This window comes from Marmota monax, unplaced genomic scaffold (assembly GCF_021218885.2).
Source record: "Marmota monax isolate L192 unplaced genomic scaffold, Marmota_monax_Labrador192_F-V1.1 WCK01_AAM20220418_F8-fsc00005, whole genome shotgun sequence".
In the NCBI taxonomy this organism is placed as follows: Eukaryota; Metazoa; Chordata; class Mammalia; order Rodentia; family Sciuridae; genus Marmota; species Marmota monax.
This window is the reverse complement of record NW_026692254.1, coordinates 13,393,609-13,416,114: the sequence shown is the minus strand read 5'-3', so window position 1 is coordinate 13,416,114 and position 22,506 is coordinate 13,393,609. Positions and strand designations below refer to the sequence as shown.

The following is a 22,506-nucleotide window of genomic DNA, read 5'->3' as shown; positions in this document are numbered from 1 at the left end:
AATGGCTTTTCTTTAAGGTTCAGTGCTTAAGGCTAAGACATCACACAAAAGGAAGTGTTTAAACAGGGATTTCAAAAGAAAATCTCACTGCAGATGAAAAGAGGCAGACTTTTTTTTAAAATAACCTGATAGATTCTAGAGAAAAGAAAGAATCCTTGGGTGAATATTCCCTGTAGCATTTATAAAACATTGGCAACTCACCATTTATGCATAAAACCTCAGCAGTACAGAGCTTGGCAGTGGCTTAAGGAACTGAGAGTTCAGCAGGGGATTTGTGCATGACCAGGTTCAGTCATTAGAGTGGGAGGGCAAGTGCATTAGTCACCTTGGGCTGCTGTGATAAAACACCACAGGCTGGGGCGGGGGGGCGCTTAAACAACAGACTTTATTCTTCAAGTTCTGGAGGCTGGGAGGACCCAGACAAAGGTGCTGTCAGATTCCGTTCCTGGTGAGGACTTGCTTCCTGGTTTACAGATGGCCACTTGAGTGCTGTGTCCTCATGTAGTGGAGGGAGAGAGAGTACCATGTTGCTTCCTCTCATCAGAGTTCGAATCCCAACCTGGGGTCCCCCATTCATGGCTTTATTTAAACCTAATTACCGCCCAGAGTTCCCATCTCCCAGTACCACTCCATTGGGGATTAGAGCTTCAACATAAGAATTTTGGGGGCACCATTCAGTCTGTAGCATCAGGGATAATAATTGCAAAAGGAAGAGAGAATATTGAGGTCTTTCCTCTTTTTTTCCCCCTTGGTGTGCTTCTTTGGGCTTGCAAGTGTCTCTGCTGAGGCTGAAATGTCTCCATCTCTCTCTGTTACAGTAGACAGCCTGGACTTATTAGGTAATCCATATTTTATTCCATATTCTATGGGGTCTGAGGCATATGTAGTTCGGGGACCATTTTAATGACAAATAATACAAAAAATACAAATTCAAAGAAGCCAGGGCATCTCCCAGACACCTTTGGATGGAACCTGAGTATGTGGGAGGCCCCAAAGCTTAAGCTTCATCAGTTTCATGGTAAATCTTGTTGACTCATTTCCTTTTTTTTCCCTTAAAAAATAATGATTATTTGTCATTTTTTTCTTACCTTAGCAGTAATATAGTTCACTGTAGGAAATTTAGAAAATACAGATGAGCTAAAACACCTGCCTTGGTTTCATAAATCTGAAATAAGTACCAGAACTGGTTTAGTATGCATAAGGGGTTTTGATCGCAGGATGTGCACATTTTCACATTTCCACACTTCCTGAACCCAGATGCGTCTTTACAGGAGATGGGCTGTTAGCATTGTGAGCAGCAAACTTTTCACCTCTTGTCCTGCCTTGTGGTTATTGGTGTCTTGGATTTGCCAGGATGAGGGGGTTGCTGTGCATGGGCTATCCTCTAAGCACCTTTAGAGGTTGGTGGTGATAGAGGAACAGAAATCAGTGGTGTGGAGGTGACAGAGAGGGTTGTCACCCTACGGTTGACTGTCACATGCCTCCGAGGAGACCCCTGCTCTCCTCCCATCATCCTGACCTGGAGACTAGAGTGCATTACCTCAGGGGCCTGATTGGGGATTTCATGAAACTCCCTGAGGCATTGGCAGTGTGTAGCTACTTGACGATTTTCTCCAACAAGTCAGATTTTTCCTAAAAAAATATTTTTGTTGTAGCTGGACATAATAACTTTATTTTATTTATTTATGTGGTGCTGAGGATCAAACCCAGTGCCTCACATGTGCTAGGCCGGTACCCTACCACTGAGCCACAACCCCAACCCCAACAGGTCAGCTGTTATCATGTAGAAGTGGCCTATGAGGTTCTAGGCAAGGGTTGGTGGTCAGGATGCTTGGGGACATTTTGAAAACTCTCTGACACTTTGGGCATAAAGAGGCTGCTTTGGGATCCCTGCAACAAAATAAGCCCACAATTCCAATCTGTTGGAGTCACACTTAACACATGTTTTCTAAGTATGGTGGCCTCCTGGGTGTCTATGGGGCCCGGTTCTAGACCTATGGATACCAACACCTGCAGATGCTCAAGTCCCTTGTATAAAAGGGCATAGAATTTGTATATAACCTATGCAATCTTCTGAATACTTTAAATATTTGGTTACTTATAATACCTAATACAAAGTGAATGTTATGGAAATAGTTATGCAGCTTTGTTTAGGGAGTAGTGACAAGAAGTCTGTCATGTTCTGTACAGATATAGGTGTGGGCCACTGTGAGTGGCTCCTACTATTATTCTTTTTTCAAAATCTTTTAAAAAAATATTTTATTTTTTAGTTGTAGATGGACACAAGATCTTTATTTTATTTTTTTGTGGTGCTGAGGATTGAACCCAGGGCCTCACACATGCTAGGCAAGCACTCTACCGCTGAGCCACAACCCCAGCCCTATTTCAAAATCTTTGTATAACTTTGGAAGAATCTTGTTGAGATGCATCACCACATTAGAACTGCTTCTGTGAAAGGATGTACATGTTTTCTACACTTTCTAAGGGCCTAATGTGACAGTGTTGCCGCCCTATACTTTTGCCAGCCTCAGGTACCATCGTAGGGGCACCAGGGAGACACCAACACTTCCAATTTGAACAGTGAAAAATGTTAGTAATGCATTATTATTATTTTACTTAGCATTTCATGAATTGCTCATGACTATTTTTTTTTCTCTCTACTGTGCTGGCATTTGCTTTTTAAGATTCTAGCATTTTTTCCTCTTAGGTAAAATGTTCTTAATCTAGCTTCACACATAAAAGGTCAGAGAGTTTCTAAGAATCCTAAGAAGCATACATGCACAATGCATAATTAATAGATGCCTCAACTTGGAAATACCTGCTTTGGTTCTTCTTTGCAGTTTCTTTGAAGATCTAAAACACCACAGATCCAGTTATAGCCAATTTTGTGCTCTTTCTCAGCCTGTCTATTCTCCCTATAAACAAAGAAAATTCTTTTTTGAATGCCATTTCCTTGTCTCTAGAATCAACAAGTAGGACTTTTGTGTTTTTAAAAATTGCACAAGTGATTTTATCTGCATGCCTCTTTAGCACTTGATGTTGTTTTGCAAATCCACCCAGGGCTGATCTGCATAAACTGATTTAACTGTCTTGTAGAATTCCCTTCTGAGAATATAGTTGGCCCTTGTATCCCTCTGGGTTCCACATGCTCTGATTTAAAAACTGTGGATTGAATATATTTTGGGAAAGAATTGCCTCTGTCCTGAATATGTACAGATTTTTTTTCTTGTCATAAATCCTTAAGCAATTTAGTATAAACTATTTACTCAACATTTACATTGTGTTAGGTATAAGTCATCTACAGATGATTTAGAGTATATGTGGGTATGTGTGTAGGTTCAGTGCAAGCACTATGTATTTTATTTTATATTTTTTTGTTCTTTTCCCCCCCAACTTTGGATCTTTTAATTAATTTATTTATTTATATGCGGTGCTAAGGATGGAACCCATGGCCTCACGCATGCCAGGCAAGCACTCTACCACTGAGCCACAACTCCAGCCCTATTTTTTGTTCTTTTGAAAATACTGGGGATTGAATCCAGGGATGCTTCTACTATTGCGATACCTCCCCATTTCTTTTTATTTTTTATTTTGAGACAGGGTCTCACTGAGTTGTTCAGACTGACCTTGAACTTGTGATGTTCCTGCCTCAGCCTCCTTAGTAGCTGGGATTGTAGGTGTAAGCTACCACACTCAGTTTGTGCCATTTTATCTAAGGAACTGGAGCATCTTCAGATTTTGGTATTCACAGGAGACCTGGAACCTATCCCTACTTGGATACTGAGGGACAATTGTATATTCCAATTCTTTGTGCTATTGATGACCATTTAGTCATCAAAGCACTGTTTTTGGTGCTTTGCATGGCTGCAAGGATGATCATCTTGGTAGAACCTATATCTAGAAGTAGCATTTCTGGGTTACAGACACTATTTAGCACTGTACTCCCACTAAAATCACCAAATTGCCCTTCAAATTTGTACCTTGATGTTTAAGCCAAGAAGAGCTTAGTAATGCCAGACTTTTAATTTTAGCTAGAATGATAATTTGTGAAATAACATTTCCTCTGGTGGATCCAGGTTGCCTGGGTCCCAACTCACACAGTTCTTTAATCGAAGCATTACAAAATTGTAAATACAAATTTGGTCATAAAAGTGGGTATTTATTTAGAATGAGAAAATAAATCACAACAAATGATAATAACCCAATCAACAAATGGGCCAAGGACCTGAACAGACCCTTCTCAGAAGAGGATATACAATCAATCAACAAATATATGAAAAAATGTTCATCATCTCTAGCAATTAGAGAAATGCAAATCAAAACTACTCTAAGATATCATCTCACTCCATTCAGAATGGCAGCTATTATGAAGACAAACAACAATAAGTGTTAGCGAGGATGTGGGGGAAAAGGTATACTCAAACATTGCTGGTGGGACTGCAAATTGGTGCAGCCAATATGGAAAGCAGTATGGAGATTCCTTGGAAATCTGGGAATGGAACCACCATTTAACCCAGCTATCTCTCTCCTTAGTTTATACCCAAAGCACTTAAAAACAGCATACTACAGGGACACAGCCACATAAATGTTTATAGCAGCACAATTCACAATAGCTAAACTGTGGAGCCAACCTAGATGCTCTTCAGTGGATGAATGGATAAAAAAAAAAATGTGGCATATATACACAATGGAATTTTACTCAGCAATAAAAGAGAATAAAATCATGGCATTTGCAGGTAAATGGATGCAGTTGGAGAAGATAATGCTAAGTGAAGCTGGCCAACCCCCCAAAAACAAATGCCGAATGTTTTCTCTGATATAAGGAGGCTGACTCATAGTGGGGTAGGGAGCAGGAGCATGGGAGGATTAGATGAATTCTAGATAGGACAGAGGGGTGGGAAGGAAACAGAAGGGAAAGGAAGGGGGCAGGGTATTAGCAAGTATGGTAGAATGTGATGAACATCATTATCCAAAGTACATGTATGAAGACACGAATTGGTGTCAACATACTTTATATACAACCAGAGATATGAAAAATTGTGCTGTATATGTGTAATAAGAATTGTAATGCATTCTGCTGTCATTTATTTTTTAAAAAATCAATAAAAATGCTTTAAAATATAACAAATGTATCACATGATCAGAAAAATAACATTTAAAAATTAATGAATTGTGTGATACACTGCTGTAATGCTTTTCCTCTACCTTATCTTGGTTGATTACTCATTGCGTATTCATATAGCAATGGTTTTGTAATGAATTTTCTTTAGATCTTTAACAGTTTATTTTTGTCTAGCATAGCTCAATAAAATGTTCTAAAATGAGCAGGGCATGATGGTGTGCACCTGTATCCCAGCAACTTGGGAGGCTGAGGCAGGAGAATCACGAGTTCAAAGCCAGCCTCAGCAGGTTAGCTAAGGCACTTAGCCACTCAGCAAGACCCTGTCTCTAAATAAAATATAAAAAGGGGTGGGGATGTGGCTCCATGGTTCAGCGCTCCAGGGTTCAAGTCCCTTTATAAAAAAAAAATCTAAAATGATGATTTTTAATTTTTATTTTCTAGCTGTTATTTGCACAATATAAAGTTTACCATTTTAAGCTGTGTAATTCACTGTTTTTTTTTAGGATAGTCACAGCATTGAATAATTATCACCATGATCTAATTCTAGAACATTCAAAAAGAATGTTTCCATTTCCCCCTAAAGAAATCCCCTACTTGTTAGTAGTCACCTCCAATTTCCCCTCCCTCTTGCCTCTGGCACTCACTAATCTTTCCTTGTCTTTAATTCTGACTGTTCTGGACATTTCATACAACTGAAATTAGGCAGCATGGGGCCTTTGGTTCTGGCTTCTTAGCATAAGATTTTCAAGGTTCATCTATGTTTTGGCATGTGATAGTCCTTCCTTTCTGATGGCAAGTGACATTCCATCCTATGTATATATCACATTTTGTTTATCAGTTGATGGACATTGGTTTGTTTCTACTTTTTGGATGTTATGATTAATGCTGTTATAAAAATTTAGTGTACAAGATGTTGTGTGAATATATCTTTTAAATCCTGTTAGGTGTGTCTAGGAGTAGATTTTCTGGTGATTTAATGTCTAACATTTGAGTGACTGCCAAACACTTTTCCACAGCAATCACAGCATTACACCTTCCTACTGCATTGTAGGAGCGTTCCAATTTCTCCAGATCTTTGACAACACTTATTTTATTTATTTATTTATTTCTTATGATAGTCATCCTAATGGGTGTGATTGATGCCCACTGTGGGGATTTGAACTGTATTTCCCAAATGACTAATGATGTTGGACATAATTTCCTGTGCTTATTGGACATTTTTTATGTCCTCTTTGGAGAAATTTTTATTCAAATCCTAGAACCATTTTTAAATTCAGTTATTTGTCTTCTAGTTACTGAGTTGTTAGAGCTTTGTATATTCTGAATTCCAGACCCTTGTCAGATATATGATTTGTAAATGTATTCTTCCATTCTATGTGTGGTTTGGTTACTTTCTTGATAGTCTCAATTGAAGCACAGATGTTTTTAATTTTTATGAGGTCCATTTTATCTATTTTTCTTTTGGTTGCATGTGTTTTTGGAATCCTATCCAATAAACCATTGCTTATGTAAAAGTCACATGAATATATACTATATTTTCTTCTAGGATTTTAAGAGCTGTATCTCCTAGTAGGTCTTTGATCCATTTTGTACAAATTTTATGTATGGTGTGAGGTAGGGACCTCTTTTCATTGTTTTGCAAGTGGATGTCTAGTTGTCCTAACCCAGTTTTTGAAAAGTTCTTTTTTTCCTCTACTGAATGTCTTGATATTCTGTTGAAAATCATTAATCAATCTATGGGCTTAGTTTTAGACTCTCAGTTCTATTCCATTGATGTCTTTGGTGACATTTCTGACCATGTCACACTTTCGTGATTACTGTAGCATAGTAGGAAGTTTGAAATCAGAAAATGTGAGCCCTACAAATCTGTTATTTTTCGAGACTGCTTTGCTATTCTTGTTCTCAGGCATTTTTGTTTATTCTCTAGGTGTTCCTGTATGTAAAAGCAGTGTTTGTGAAAAGAGATAATATTACTTCTTCCTGCTCAGTATGGATACATTTTATGTCATTTTATTGTCTGGAACTTTCTTGCCATGTTCAGTAGAGAGTGATGTCTTTGTTTTATTCCTCATCTTATGGAGGAAGTTTTCAGTCTTTCTCCATTAAATATGATATTAGTTATCAATTTTTCATAGATATTCTTTACCAAATTGAGGAATTTCCTTTATATTTCTAGTATGTTAATTTTTAAAAAATAAATACCATAAAATGTCATTGGAATTTGTCAAGAGCTTTTTCTGTGTCTTTTGAAATGACTTTGTAGGTGTGTTCTTTCTTCTATTAGTAAGTTCTATCATTAATTGGCTTTCATCTTGTCAGATAAACCTCATATTTCTGGTTTAAATCCCATTTTGTCATGGTGAATAACCCTCATATGTGCTTGGAGTGTATTTGCTAATATTTTTGCTGATGACTTTTTCATCTTAATATAAGGGATGTTGCTCTGTAGTTTTCTTGTGGTATCAGTAGAAGAGTTGGAAGAAGTTTCTCTTGTTTTTCTATAAACATTTTGTAGAATACAACAGTGAAGCAGGTCATAGGCTTTTCTCCTTGGAAATTGTGTTTTTGTTTGTTTAAAATTTTTCTATTGCTGACTCACTCTCTTTGTTACAGGCCTGTTTCTTCTGAGTTGGTTTTGGAAGATTGCGTTTCTAGGAAGTTGTTCATTTCATCCAGGTTATCTAACGTGATGGCCTCCACTGGTTTGTAGTATCCCTTAGAATCTTATGTTCCTTTTGTTAGGTCCCTTGTGATGCCCTCTTTTATTCCTGGCTTTAATAATTTGAGCCTTTCCTATTTTCTTCCTTGGTCAGTCTAATTAAAGTTTGTCAATTTATCTCTTACATCTTTTCAAAGAAGCAATTCTGCTTTGGTTGATTTTCTCTGTGGTATTTCTATATTTCATCTACTTCTGCTCTGGTTTCTTTCTTTCCTTTGGTTTAAGTTTAGTTTTTGTTCTTTTTAGTTTACATGGTAGAAGTGTAGATTATTGATTTGAGGTTTTCTTTCTCAGTGGAGACATTTGGAGGTATAAATGTCCCTCTGAGCAGTGTTTTTACTCAGAAGGATTAAATTCTGGTATGAAGTATTAAGCTTTGGCTTGTTGAGTTTTCCTTTCCCCCCAGTTCCAATGTGTTTTATAATTTCCCTTGTGATTTCTTTAATCTATTACTTATTTAGAAGTGTGTTGTTTATATTCAGTTTTCCTTCTTCTTGATTTCTAAACATGTTCTTTTATAGTCAGAGAACATACTTTGCATTATTTGAATATTTTTAAATTTATAGTCTTATTTTCCTCCCAAGTGTGGATTCTGTCCTGGAGAATGCACCATGTGCTCTTTAGAAGCATGCGGGTTTCTGTTGTTGACTTGGTTGATCTATAGGTGTCTATTATGTTCACCTGGTTTTTGGTGCTCTTCAAGTATTATTTCCTTGTTGATATTCTGGTCTAAATTGTTCAATCTGTTATTGAAATTAAGGTGTTGAATTTCCCAACTATTATTATTAGATTTTTCTGTGCTCTTCTTGAATTTTCTATTTCTTTGCTTCATATAATTTTTAAACTCTGTTGTTAGGGACATGAATATTTGTAGTTATTATGCCTTCTTGGCGGATTGAACTTTTTTTAATATTATATGATTCTTTGTGTCTAATAGCATTTTTTTTCCTTAAAATCCATTTGGTCTGTTACTAGTATACCTATTTCAGCTCTTTTGTTTCCTGTTTTCACAGAATATCTTTTTCTGTCTTTTTATCTAAAGGGTGTTTCTTTTGCTCCCTGCTTTTTGGGATGAGAGTTTAATCCATTTATATAATTACTGATAATGAAGAATTTAATTCTGCCATTTTACTATTTTTTTAATACTTGTTATGTCTTTTTTATCCTCAGTTCTTCTACTACTGCCAATTTTTGGTGTTAAATAAATATTTTCTAGAGTACTTTTTTATTACATTGTTATTACTTTTAAAATATATTTTGAATTATTTACTTAGTGGTTGCTCTGGAAATCACAATTAATACCTTAATTTATTTCAAAATGATTCTGATGGATTTCTTTAGTTATTTCACCATTTATAAAAGCATATTTATCTGTGGTGCATGCCTGTTATGCCAGTGGCTCAGGTGGCTGAGGCAGGAGTATTGGTAGTTCAAAGCCAGCCTCAGCAACTAAGTGAGGCCCTAAGCAACTCAGTGAGACCATGTATCTAAATAAAATACAAAAAGGGCTGGGTATGTTGCTCAGTAGTTAAGAACCCCTGAGTCCAATCCCCGATACCAGGGGGAAAAAAGCATATTTATTTACTTATTGGTGCTGGGAATTGAACTCAGGTGTGCTGAGCTACATCTCCAGGTCATTTTTTTCCTTTTAATTTTGAGGCAAGGTCTTGCTAAGTTGCTGAAGCTGGCTTAGAACTTGCCATTCTCCTGCCTTAGTGTTTTGAGTCACTGGGATTACAGGCATGTGCCACCAGCCTGCCTTTAAAAGGCATATTTAAAGTCTTTGTCTAGTAAATCTTACGTCAAAGTCTCTTTACAGGCAATATCTTTTGATTGAGTTTTACCCTAGTTGAGTCATACCTTTTTTCTTTTTTTGTCCTGGGGATGAACCCAGGGTCGCTTTACTACTGAGCTACATCTCCAGTCATTTTTATTTATTTATTTTTAAAGACAGGGCCTCACTAAGTTGCTGAGATTGGCCTTGAACTTGTGGTCTTCCTGCCTCAGCCTCCTGAGTTTCTGAGATTATAGGTTTGCACCATCATATCTTAGCAAGCCATAATTTCTTGTTTATTTGTGTTCCCCATATTTTTTGAAAAGAAGATATTTTGACTGTTGTCACTTAACTCTAGAAATCAGATTCTTCCCTCCCAAGGATCAGCTATTGCTGTTGCTTGTTTCAGTCATTTTGTGTTCAATAGCATTTCTGAACTAATACTGTATAGTCTAAGTATATTCTTTGTTGTGTACGCCCACTAAAGTTTCTGCCTCCTTGGCTTAGTAGTCTGCTACTAAGACACGATGTTAGATAGAAATTTCTATAAATGCCTGGAACCAAAACAAACAAACAAACAAACAACCCAAATACCTTCCCAGTCTTTTGAGGGGATCTCTGTGGATGTTGGGTCCTGCCTACAATAACCACCCAAGCTGCCAACAATTTCAACGGGGCCTTTGCTTCCTGTTTGTGTACAACATCAAGGTGAGACATAAATATGATGTTAGTGCCTTCTCACATATCTTTCCTGCACAATTAGACAGCTCTCCACGTTTGTTGACCTCCAGATTCCCAGGGATATTTATGAAGTTTTCAGTCTAGGTATTTTCATTCCCTAGTTTTTTCTCTGTAAGTTTTTTTGGTTAGTCTGTTGCTTGCCCTCATTGTTATGTATTACCTCAGGTATAGGGAATAAACATTTACCTGGAAACATTTTTGACAAATGTTACAGCAACAGCTTTAGTACTGAATGAGTTCCTAGTTAGATGAAATGAAATAAGCATTTTTAGCTGGTTTCCTAGGGAGCTAGCAGACAGGGAAAGAAATAATGAAATTTCCTTATGAAAGAGATCTATTGTACTTCGTCTACTATGGGTCAGGTATAGGCTATTATTTATAAGGCTACTGCTCACTTGGGAGTGGGGAATGGGGCTAGAGTAAGAAAACCTCTGTAGGGCTCACTGTTTTTACTGAGCTTCACCCATCTTTCATTCTTTTTTTTTTCTTTTTTAATATTGGGGATTGAACATGGAGGATTTTATATGTGAGTTACATCTTCAGACTTTTTAAAATTTTATTTATCTCTGAGTTTTCCAGGCTGGCCCTGAACTTGCAATCTATCTTCTTGCTTCGGCCTCCTGACTTGCTGGGATTACACAGTGTGGCACTGGGCCTGGCTTTACCTGTATTTCTTGAATGAGCACTTCCCATATTGCTGTACCCTTTGGTAATTTTCATAGTTCCTAGAAAGTTGATTCTAACAGATTTTGTATTTTTCCCATTGCTTTCATTGAAGGATAGAATTTGCTTTAGTATTTTTTATTGATATATATATATATATATATATATATATATATATAATTTCACTTTAATATTGTCATTGATGTTATACCTTAAGTGTTTGTGTTACTTATTTATTTATCTGGACATTTCTTTCAGCATTTTTTAGGATTATTATACTGTTGGAAACTTTCATCAAGTCTCTTTATGTATCAATGGTTACATTTCAGAGCACTTTAAGTTTTATCATAAATATGTCATTGTCCTGCTGGTATTAGGTGCTGTGTCATATATTTTATATTGGTTAAAACCCTGGCATTTAGGGAAAAAAAAACTCTTGTCATTTCACTACACTGGGTGAATAAGGATAATGGGTAGCAGATATAGATATATCCTCACACACTAATCCTCTTGGGGAAGGCAGCAGCAATGTGACAGATTATATCAGTGTGTCCCAAAACCTTATATATCTCTTCTCTATATTCCAAAAAGCCCATGGTCAGCTTTACCATCCCCCAACTAAAAGGCAATTTTTATAGGAGAGATAGAGTGGCAAGACCCAGTAATCATTAGAGATTGTGTAAAAGTAAGTTAACACATAATTTGACAAAGACTGCAAAATCTTATGACCATGTCAACACCATGGGAAGCCATTGCACTGGAAAGGGCCCACGTGAGTGAAGAGATCTTGGAACTTAAACTTAATTAGCATCATATACAATCTACCTGGGGTTATTAACTTGTATTTCCTGATTTTTCCATGTTTTTTTATTGGTGCATTATAATTATATATAATAGTGGGATTTGTTCTTACATATTCATACATGCCTATGATGTAGCAATATAATTTGATCAGTATAATTCCCCAGTATTTTCCCCGTCATATTTCCTGAACTAATGAGGTTGAGCTCATTTTCATGTTATCATTGAGATTTTCTTCTTTAAATTACTTATTCATATCTCTTGTCTCTTCTCCCATTGGTATTTGCCTTTTTTTCTATTGATTTATAGAATTTTATAAATGTAGGTGCTATAAAAATGTCACAAACATATTGTAGATTCTGCACTGTCATTTACCTACATTTATAGCTTATCATAAAGAATCTGAAATTCTATAGTTAAATCTTAAGTATTTATTTAATGATTTTTTTCTTATTTAAGAAATAATTTCATATATCAATAAATGGAAAGTTTAAAAAAATTTACATAATAATCTATAACAGACTATGTATGTGAAGGTTACTTTTGTGTGTAGTAGGTGGTAGAGTTTTGTTTTTTTTTTAATAGATTTCCAGTTGTTTCAGGTTTCTGGGAATTATTTATTTATCTATTTTCTGTGGATCTGTTTCTGGGATTTGAATTTTGTATCTTTGGTTTTTGTGAATCTGATACTGGTATCATAGTGTTATAATTCTTGGTTTTTTAGCAAGTCTAAATTTCACTTAGAGCAATTTCTTTGTAGTTCTTCAATTTAAAAAATTCTATATCATTCAATCTTTTCTCTTACATATGAACTTTTTAATATGTAGGTCAAATTCTGTCAGAATCTCTGTTAGAATTTTGATTGGATTTGCATCTAACTTATAGATAGGTTTCATGGGGATATACATAATTGAAGTATCAAATGTTCCCTCCGCAGATATTTGTTAAAGAATACATTTTCAAAATATCCATTCGGAGGGGTGGGGGAAGAAGGAAAAGTGGTGAAGAAAGCCTTTATGGTATGCTACTGAGAGAGTAACATTCACAGTATGGGTTTATAGCAGGGGGAGAGAAAGGCACAGAAAGTTTACCTAAGTTTGAAAACTTCCCAAATCTGAAGAGAGGTATGGATATCTACAAACATGAAGCTCTATATACAATCAGGTTCAACCCAAAGAAGACTTCACCAAGGCACATTGTAATATGACCATTGAAAATAAAGCTGACCATGGTGGCTTGGGTCTCTAGTCAGCTTCTTGAGAAGCTGAGACAGGAGGATCACTTCAGCCCATAAGTTCAAGATCAGCCTGGGCTATAAGTGAGACCCCATTAAAAACAAAACTTAGCCAACCATCTAATCAACTAATCAATGAAACAAACATGAAAACAACAACAACAAAAAATAAAGACCAAGAATTAATTTGATAGCAGCAAGAGAATAGAAGCTTGTCATATACAAGGGAATTGTCATAAAGCTCTCAGTAGATTTCTCAGAAACCTTGCAGATCAGGAAAAGAGGGATGAGTTATTCAAAGTGATGAAAGAAAAGGAAATGTGCCAACCAAGTATAATTTACCCATCAAAGTTGTTCTTTAGAAATAAAAGAGAATAAAAACTTCCCTAGACACTAGACCAGCCTTACAAGAAATACTGAAAGTAGTTATTCAGGTTAAAACAAAAGGACACTAATTTGTAACATGAAAATAAATGAAAAGTGTAAAATTCTTTGGTAAAGATGTGCATATAGTAAAATTCAAAATACTGTTAGTAAAGGCTGGGGCTGTAGCTCAGTGGTAGAGTGCTTGCCTGGCTAGCACAAGACCCTTGCTTTGATCCCCAGAACTACCAACAAAATAAAACAAGTCTCTAAGAATATAATGGTAGTGTAGAAATCACTTAACTCTAGTATCAGAGTTAAAAAGTAAAGATATTATAGTCACAATAAGTTAATGGATGCATAATATTAAAAGATGTAAATGGTGACATCAGAATCAAGTCAGTAGAAACCAAAGAGAAATAGCTATAGATATATCACAAAAAAATAAATTTTAAGTCAAAAATTGTGGAAGGATACAGAAAGATCATTATCATTTCATTTTTTTAGAATTTTTTTCATATTTTTTATTTGTGCACATAGTTTTACATAATGGTGGGATTTGTTACATATTTGTACGTGCACATAATATAACAATATAATTTGGCCAACATCATTCCCCAGTATTTCCCCTGCCTTCCTCTCTCCTCCTGGTCCCATTCCTCTACTCTACTGAGCTCCCTTTGATTTTCATGAGCCTTGTCTTCCCTGACACCAGAAAGATCATAATATAATGAAAAGGAAGAGTTGAGGATGGAACTCAGTGGTAGAGTGCTTTCCTGCCATGCACAAGGCCCTGGGTTCCTTCCCCAGCATTGCAAAAAAAAAAAAAAAATGCCAAGAGAATATAACAATTTAAAATATACATGCATCAACCTTCATAGCACTTAAATATATGTAGCAATTAGTAATAAATCTAAATGAAGCCGGGCTCAGTGGTGCATGCCTGTAATCCCAGTGGCTCAGGAGCCTGAGACAGGAGAATTGCCAGTTCAAAGCCAGCCTCAGCAATGGCGATGTGCCTAGCAACTCAGTGAGACCCTGTCTCTAAATAAAATACAAAATAGGACTGGGGATGTGGCTCAGTAATTGAGTGCCCCTGAGTTCAATCCCCAGTACCCCAAAACAGAAAACAAAACAAAACAAAAACTTAATAAAAAAATAACAGTAAAAGTCCTCAGTATCTCATATTTGACAATGGATAGATTGTCTGGACATAAATCAACAAAGAAACAATAGACTTCAACTACATTTTAGTTCAAATTAACATAACCAACATACACAAAACATTCCATCAAACAGCATAATACACTTTTATCTCAATCACACAAAACAATAGGAAAAACCCAGCAAAATCAAGATTGGCTTTTTAAAAAGATAAACAAAATTGACAAATAATTTACTAGGGTAAGATAAAAGGAGAGAAGATTTAAGTAAATAAAGTGAGAAATGAGAAGAACACTTTATAGCTGATATCACAGAAATACTATGGACAATAAGAGACTACTGTGAACAATTGTATACTACCACATTAGATAATCCAGAAGAAATAGACTAAATTCCTAGATACACAACAACTACCAAGACTGAATCATGAAAAAGTAAAAAATCTGAGCAGGTCAATAATGAGTAAGGAGATTGAATCAGTAATAAGATCTATCAAAAAAGATAAGCCCAGGACCTGAAGGCTTCATGGGTGAGTACTACCAAACATTTAAAGAAAAATTAATATCAGCTTTTCCAAAAATTGAAAAAGACTATAATGAGGCTAGCAATACCTGGATAGCAAAGCTAGAGAACACTACAAGAAAAGAAAGTCACAGGTCAGCATCTCTCATCTATACAAATTAAAAATACCTTGACAAAATACTGGTAAACTGATTTCAACAGAACATTAAAAGGATCATTCACCATGATTAAGTGTGATTTATCCCTGGTGTTTTGGTTTGGATCTGAAATGTCCCCCCAAAGCTTATGTGTTCAAGGCTTAGTCTCCAAGGCACCAATGTTCAGGGACTTTGGAAGATGATTGGATCAGGAGGATCATTGGATCACGTTATCAATGGAGTAATCTGATGATGGATTCATAGTTTAAAGGGCTATTGGGAAGCGGAAGAATCTTAGGAGGTGAAGACTACCAGGAGGAAATGGGTCCTTGGGCGGGGGGGGGTGTGCTCTTGTGACCCCCCTTAATTCCTGAATGTCATGAGGTGAGTAGCTGGTCTGTCATGCTCTCTCCACCATGATGTTCTGCCTCACAGGCCCAAAAACAATACAGCTAAATGACTCTGGACGAAAACCTCTGAAACTATGACCCAGATAAATCTTCACTCCTTTAAGTTTTCTCATGCATTTTGTTATAGCAATGGAAAGCTGAGTAACATACCTGGGATGCAAGGATGGTTCAACAAACACAAATCAAGAAATGTGTTACATTACCTTACTACAATGAAGGACAAAAGCCATCTGATCATCTCAATATATACAGAAAAAGCATTTGACAAACTTTAGCATCCTTTCATGATTTAAAAAAAAACACTCATTCAATTTAGGTATAGAGGAAATGTACCTCACTACAATAAAGCCATGTATCACTAACCTCTCGTTTCCAGCTAATATCATACTCAACAGTAAAAGATTGAAAGTCCATTCTCACCACTATTTTTCAACATAGTACTGAAAATCCTAGCACAAGCAATTAGGCAAGAGGAAATAAAAGATTGGAAAATAAAAAGATTGGAAACGAAGAAATAGAATTGTCCCTGTTTCAGATGGCATGATCTTATACATAGAAAACCCTAAAGACAGCACTCAAAAACTATTAGCTCTCATAAACAAATTCAGTAAAGTTGCAGGATACGAAATCATATACAAAAATCAGTTGTGGTGCTTGGTCAGCACATACACTAAAATTGGAACAATACAGAGAAGAGATTAGCATGGCTTCTGCACAAGGATGACACGCAAATTTGTGAAGCATTCCATATTTTTAATGTATACACAATGGAACATTACTCAACATTAAAAGAAAATAAAATTATGGCATTTGCAGATAAATGGATGGAGTTGGACAATATCATGCTAAGCGAAATAAGACAGTTCCCCCCAAATCAAAAGCTGAATGCTCTCTCTGTGGATGCTGATCCATTATGGGATGGGGCATGGGAAAAATGAAGGACCTTTGATTGGGAAAAGGGGAGGGAGGTATGGTGGGGATATGGGGGTAGGAAAGATGGTGGAATGAGATGGACATCATTACCCTAGGTACATGACTGCACGTATGTTGTGATTCTACATCATGTACAATCAGAGAAACGAAAAGTTGTGCTGCAGTTGTGTATAATGAATCAAAATTTATTCTGCTGTCATATATATCTAATTAAAATTAATTAATTTATTAATTTAAAAAATTAGGTGTGTTTCTATGTTAGTTGATATTTTTCACAAAAATAGAAAAAAAATGCTTAAATTCATATGGAACTGCAAAAGATTCCAAATACCTTGAGCAAAAAGACTAAAGATGGAACCATCCTATTTCCCTGATTTCTAATTATATTATAAAGGTATAGTAATCAACAGTATGAAACTGGTATAAAAGTGCAGCTAGATCAGTGGAACAAAGTAGAAAGCCCAGAAATAATCCACACATATAGAGTCAACTAATTTCTGCCAACATTGTCAGAAATACATATGGGGAAAGGATAATTTATTCATTAAATTATGTTCTGAAAATTATATATCCACATGCAAAAAATTTATATTTCATCTTTATCTAACATTATACACAAAAATCAACAATTAAAGATTAAAACATAAGACTTGGAGCCACAAAACTAGAAGAAAACATTGGGGAAAACCCCATGACTTTGGCCTCAGCAATGATTTTTTGAATAAGACATCAAAAGCACAGATGCAACAAAAGCAAAAGTAAACAATTGGGACTACAATTAACTAAAAATCTTCTGAGCTAAGGAGACAAGTGAAATGAAAAGGCAAACCAAGGAATGAGAGAAATATTTGCAAGCCATATATATGAACATGAATTAATATTTAAAATACTACAGAATTCATACTACTCAATAGCAAAATAATAATTATAAGAACATGGTAAAAAATAGGTAGAAGACCTAAATAGAGGTTTCTTCAAGGAAGACACACAGATGACCAATAGATAAATGAAATGTGTTCAACATCAATAATCATTAGGAAAATGCAAATCAAGACCACAATGTCATCTCAATTCACACCTGACAAAATGGTTGCTATTAAAATGCCGAAAGATAAGAAATGGGGCTGGGGATGTAGCTCAGTGGTGCAGTACTTGCCTAGCACGCACAAGACCTTGGATTCAATCCCCAGCCATCCCCCCTCCCCACACAAAGATAAGAAAAGGGAACCCTTATACATTATTGCTGGGAATGTAAATTCGAATAACCATTGTGGGGGTTCCTCAGAAAGTTCAAAATAATAGAACCATGCATGATCCAGCACTCCCACCTCTTGGTTTATATCCAAAGGAAAAAAACCCCACTATCTCAAAAAGATATATACCTCCCAGCATTAATAACAATAGCCAAAACGGAAGCAATATAATGTTCATCAGTAGATAAAGAAAATATTTATGTATAATTCACCCTTAGAGGAAAAATTCCTACAGTTTACAAAAATGATTGATGAACCCGAAGATCATTATGGTAAGTGAAAAAAGTCAGGCACAGAAAGACAAATACTCTATGATCATACCTATATGTGAAAACTAAAAATCTGGAGCTAATAGAAACAGAGTAGAATGGTGGTCACGGGGAGAGGAATGTGGGGTGATCCTAGATATTGGTCAGAGGGTACAAACTTTCAAAAATAAGATGAATAAGTACTAAGAATGTAATGTACAGTTTTGTAGCTATAAATAATAATGATAATAATAATAATGTGTTATATACTTGTTCAGAGAGTAAATCTTATTTATCTGCACCACATTAAATAAAAATTAATATGTGAAGTGATGGATATGTTAATTAGCTTGATTGCAGTAATCATTTCACAATGTTTAATATATATATATCAAAACATTACATTATACACCTTAATGTATACAATTTTCATTTATCAATTTTACCTCAATAAAGGTAAGAGAAAAAGAAAACAATTTTAAAGTGTTTTGGAACAGTGTTCTAATTATATCTATGTGTTTTAATTGTAGGTACCTGGTAGTGTTTACTGCTAATTCTAGAAATCGTTTTTCATTATTTTGATATATCAGAAAGATAAACACTTTTGTAAGATTTTTTTCCCACTAATTCATAGTTAGATCCTAGAATCTTGGCAGCCTTCCTTCCCAGTTCCCATAATCCTCGTGGGTTCTCTCTGGGTTCCTAGAGTTCCATAAAACACAATTTGACATCTGATGTAGAAATAGTTGTCTTTTTTTTTTTTTTTTAATAGTTGTCTTTTTTACAGAGGACTTTTTAGTGTCTTGCTCTTTGTTATTTGAAAACCGTAGAATAATAATCGAACCAAAGAACATATGTTGGACCAAGATGTTCCCCACCATACAGATTATACTTAATATTGGTGGATCCCTATCATATTTCTATGGTTTGGATATGGTTTGTCTCCCACAATTTCATGATCTGGAAGCTTGGTCCTTAGTTTGGTGGTGTTAAGGTGGTAGAACTTTTAAGAGATGTGGTCTAGTGGAAGGTGATTTAAGTCATAGGCTCCATCCTCATATATGAATTAATGCTGGTCTGATGGAATGGGTTGGGTCTTACAGGAATGAACTAGTTCTTGCAAGAGTGAACTGTTATGCCTGTTCTGCATTGTGATGATGCTTTTCTGCTTCTCTGCTATTTGCAGAGCAGCCAGGAAACCCTCATTAGGACACTGGTGCCTTGCTACTTGGACCCTCCAGTCACCAAAATCATAAGCAAAATAAATCTCTTTGCTCTATAGTTTATCCAGCCCAGGCATTTTTCTATAGTAGCATAAATATATATACATTATTATTATCATTAGTAAGACACATATACTGACATTTTTCTCATGCTTCTGTTAATCCTTGCAGTGGATTTTCCACCTTTGCATTATTTCACCCATTTTACAGGTGATTGAACTGAAAGCTTGAGAAATTAAGTGAATTGTATGAAGTAAATGTCTAGCCTGCTGGAGATTATTTCTCTGCTTGAGACATTTAGATATCCCTGCCCACCCAGAAATCCATAAGCTGAAAAAAATCTCAAAACAATAGTAAAATTCAAAGTAGTGTATCAGATAGCTCAGGTACATTAGCAGGTGTATCCTTGATAGGGGATTGAAAAACTTTTCTTGAGTTTATGAGAAATCGACAGAGTAGCGCGAGAAAAGGTCTCAATGATTTAAAGTCCCTCCCACCCCAGTTGAAGGAGAGTATGTTGAGTGTGCAGAAGAAGAGAACTCTAACTTACCCTTAATGAATGACCTGAGGTGGCAGAGCATGACCAAATTTGAAAATTGTTTTCCAGTTGTTCACCTAAGTCAGAAAGTTCAAAAAATTTTCCATCCTAGCTATTCACATGAAATGTAAAATATCCATGTTTTCCTCTAACTTCTCATAATAATTTAAGAATATTTAGGAGACTATGAAGGAAAATATGGAGATTTGGTTATTAAGTGCAAGGAGATAGCTAGTGTGGGAAGTTTATTGTCATTTGCTTTGCTCTTCTCTGAAATCAAGGATGGATGGGTTTATAGGGGTCTGGGATACAAAAACTGGGGGACTATAGGGTTCACAAGATTAGAACTTAAAATTCCAGGGAGCAAAATAATTGATTTGTTCTTAAAAGTGCAGATACGTCAGATTCAACAGGCCCAAACGTGTTTACTGAAGAAGCAGAATAGACAGCTCTTGATTATTTTCTAGTGTTCAACTCTTTTGAACAGAATGGAATCACTGAGTTTTAAGTATTGCAGAGATATCTAGAGAAAGCCAAGTTAACTACTTTTTAGGAGAATTAAAATATTTTGATGAGCACATCATGCTTTCACATTTTTGAGATTTGGGAGTAAAGCCTCAGAATATGCCTGAAGCCTGAGCCTTCTACTCCCTAGGAAGGGCCTTGCTGGAAGAACTCTGCCTCCCCACCCTCCAGTTGTGGAACTAAGAGGAACAAAGGAACAAAGGCAAGAACTCACAAACGTGGGCTTGGCTTTGCGGGCAGTGTCAGGGCAGTAGCCAAGCCACCTGGGAGTATAGTAAGGTAGTTCTCTTTCATAGACTGCAAACACTGCTGGACAGCCACCATTGAGCATGGGCTAGCCAGTCCCACATGTTTTATTCTTTATGTAAAATAATGTTCTCATTAGCTGGATCAGTATTGATATCAGCAATTGGCAAAAATCAATTAGAATACTTTTTAAATTGTTCTTGTATCTTAATAAATTATGTACACACCAAAAAAAAAAAAAAGAAATAATCTAACTTAAGGCAGCTCTTGTATATGGAAATCCATCATGTTGCTGACTATTGATAGAATTTACCTCCCACATGTGTCTTTTCTACACACATGGATAAGGTCTCACTGAAACTAGTATTCTTGATAATTCATAGCTCCATGAGCTATGTTCATGTATTGCTTTCTGATATTCCTCAAAACACCCAGTCAATATACTATCATCTTTTTGGTTTCGATGTGAGGTGTCCCCCAAAAGCTCATGTGTGAGACAGTGCAAGAAGGTTCATGGGAGAAATGATTGAGTTATAAGAATCTTAACTCAATTGATGAATTAATCTCCTGATAAGATTAACTGAGTGGTAACTGAAGGTGGGCAGGGTGTGGCTGGAGGAGGTGGGCATTGGGCTCCTATCTTTGGAGTCTATATTTCTTATCTGGTGAATGGAGTCTCTCACTGCTTCTTGATCATCATGAGAGCCACTTCCCTCTGCCACAGTCTCCCACCCCCATGTTCTGCCTCACCTCAAGGCCTGAGTAATGGAGCCTGCTATTTATGGATTGAGACATCTGAAATTGCTAGCCCCCAAATAAATTTTTCCTCCTCCACAATTGTTCTTGTCAGGTCTTTTAGTTATAGCAGCAAAAAGCTGACTTAACCTAGCTCCACTCCAGATTCCTGTGGGGTCAAGCAGAAGAGGAAGGGGCAATCTAAGAGTAATCAGTGCTGCATTTGATACTGCTGGTCCTTCAGGACTTCTGACCATTTGTCAGAAGCCAGATATTCTTTCATTTTTAATTTTTCTTTATGAGGTGAAATTCACAAAACATAAAGTTAGCCATTTTAAAGTGATGGATTCATTAGCATTTGGTACCACCCTGTTGAGCAACTACCACCTCTTTCTAGGTCCAAAATATTCATCATCCCAAAAGAAACCCCGTACTTATTGAACAGCTTCTCCCCATTTCCTTCTTTCCTAGGCCTTCCTTGGAAACCACTAGTCTGCATTCTATCCCTATGTATTTACCTATTCTGGATATTTCATAGGAATTATACAATGTATGGGTCTTAACTTCTCCTTTATTTTTATTTTATGTAGGAAATACGACTCTTGGATGATAGTTTTTTTTCTTCTTCTTCAGCACTTAAAAAATGTCATCTCACTGCTTTCTAGCTAGAAGGTGGCTGATGAAAAGTCATCCGTTAATTTTATTGTATATCTCTAGTTCATGACGAGATGCTTTTCTTGCTGCTTCCAATATCCTCTCCTTATCCTTAGCTTTTGACAGTTTGATTATGTGTCTTCATTTGGATCTCTTTGCTTTTATCTTTCTTGGAGTAGACTAGGGTTCTTTATCAAATTTGGAAAACATGGGCCTTTATTTCTTCAAATGTTCTTTGTGTCTCTTTCTCACCTCTCCTTCTGAGATTCCCATCAGGCATTTGATGTTGGTGTTCTTGATGATGTCTCTTAGGTCTCTTAATCTCTGTCCATTTTTCTTCATTCTTGTTTCTCCTTCTTCAGAAACTAGATAATTTCTGTTGCACTATTTATAGGTTCACTGGTTCTTTCTTCTGCCGACTGAAATGTGTTACTGAAATTCTGAGTTTAAATTTTTTTATTGTACTTTTTTATTGTACATCAAAATTTGCTTCCTTTTTAT

At 36.0% G+C, this 22,506-nt stretch overlaps 1 protein-coding gene and 1 non-coding gene across 2 annotated transcripts in view; both read left to right on the top strand.

Annotated features, from left to right (window-relative positions):
• The window catches only part of Entrep2 (endosomal transmembrane epsin interactor 2), a 420,764-nt gene that overhangs the window by 65,156 nt on the left and 333,102 nt on the right, over nt 1-22,506 (top strand). The window lies entirely within an intron of this gene.
• Nucleotides 16,301-16,405, top strand: LOC124089523 (U6 spliceosomal RNA). The gene has a single exon (XR_006850768.1). It is a non-coding gene; the product is annotated as a U6 spliceosomal RNA (small nuclear RNA).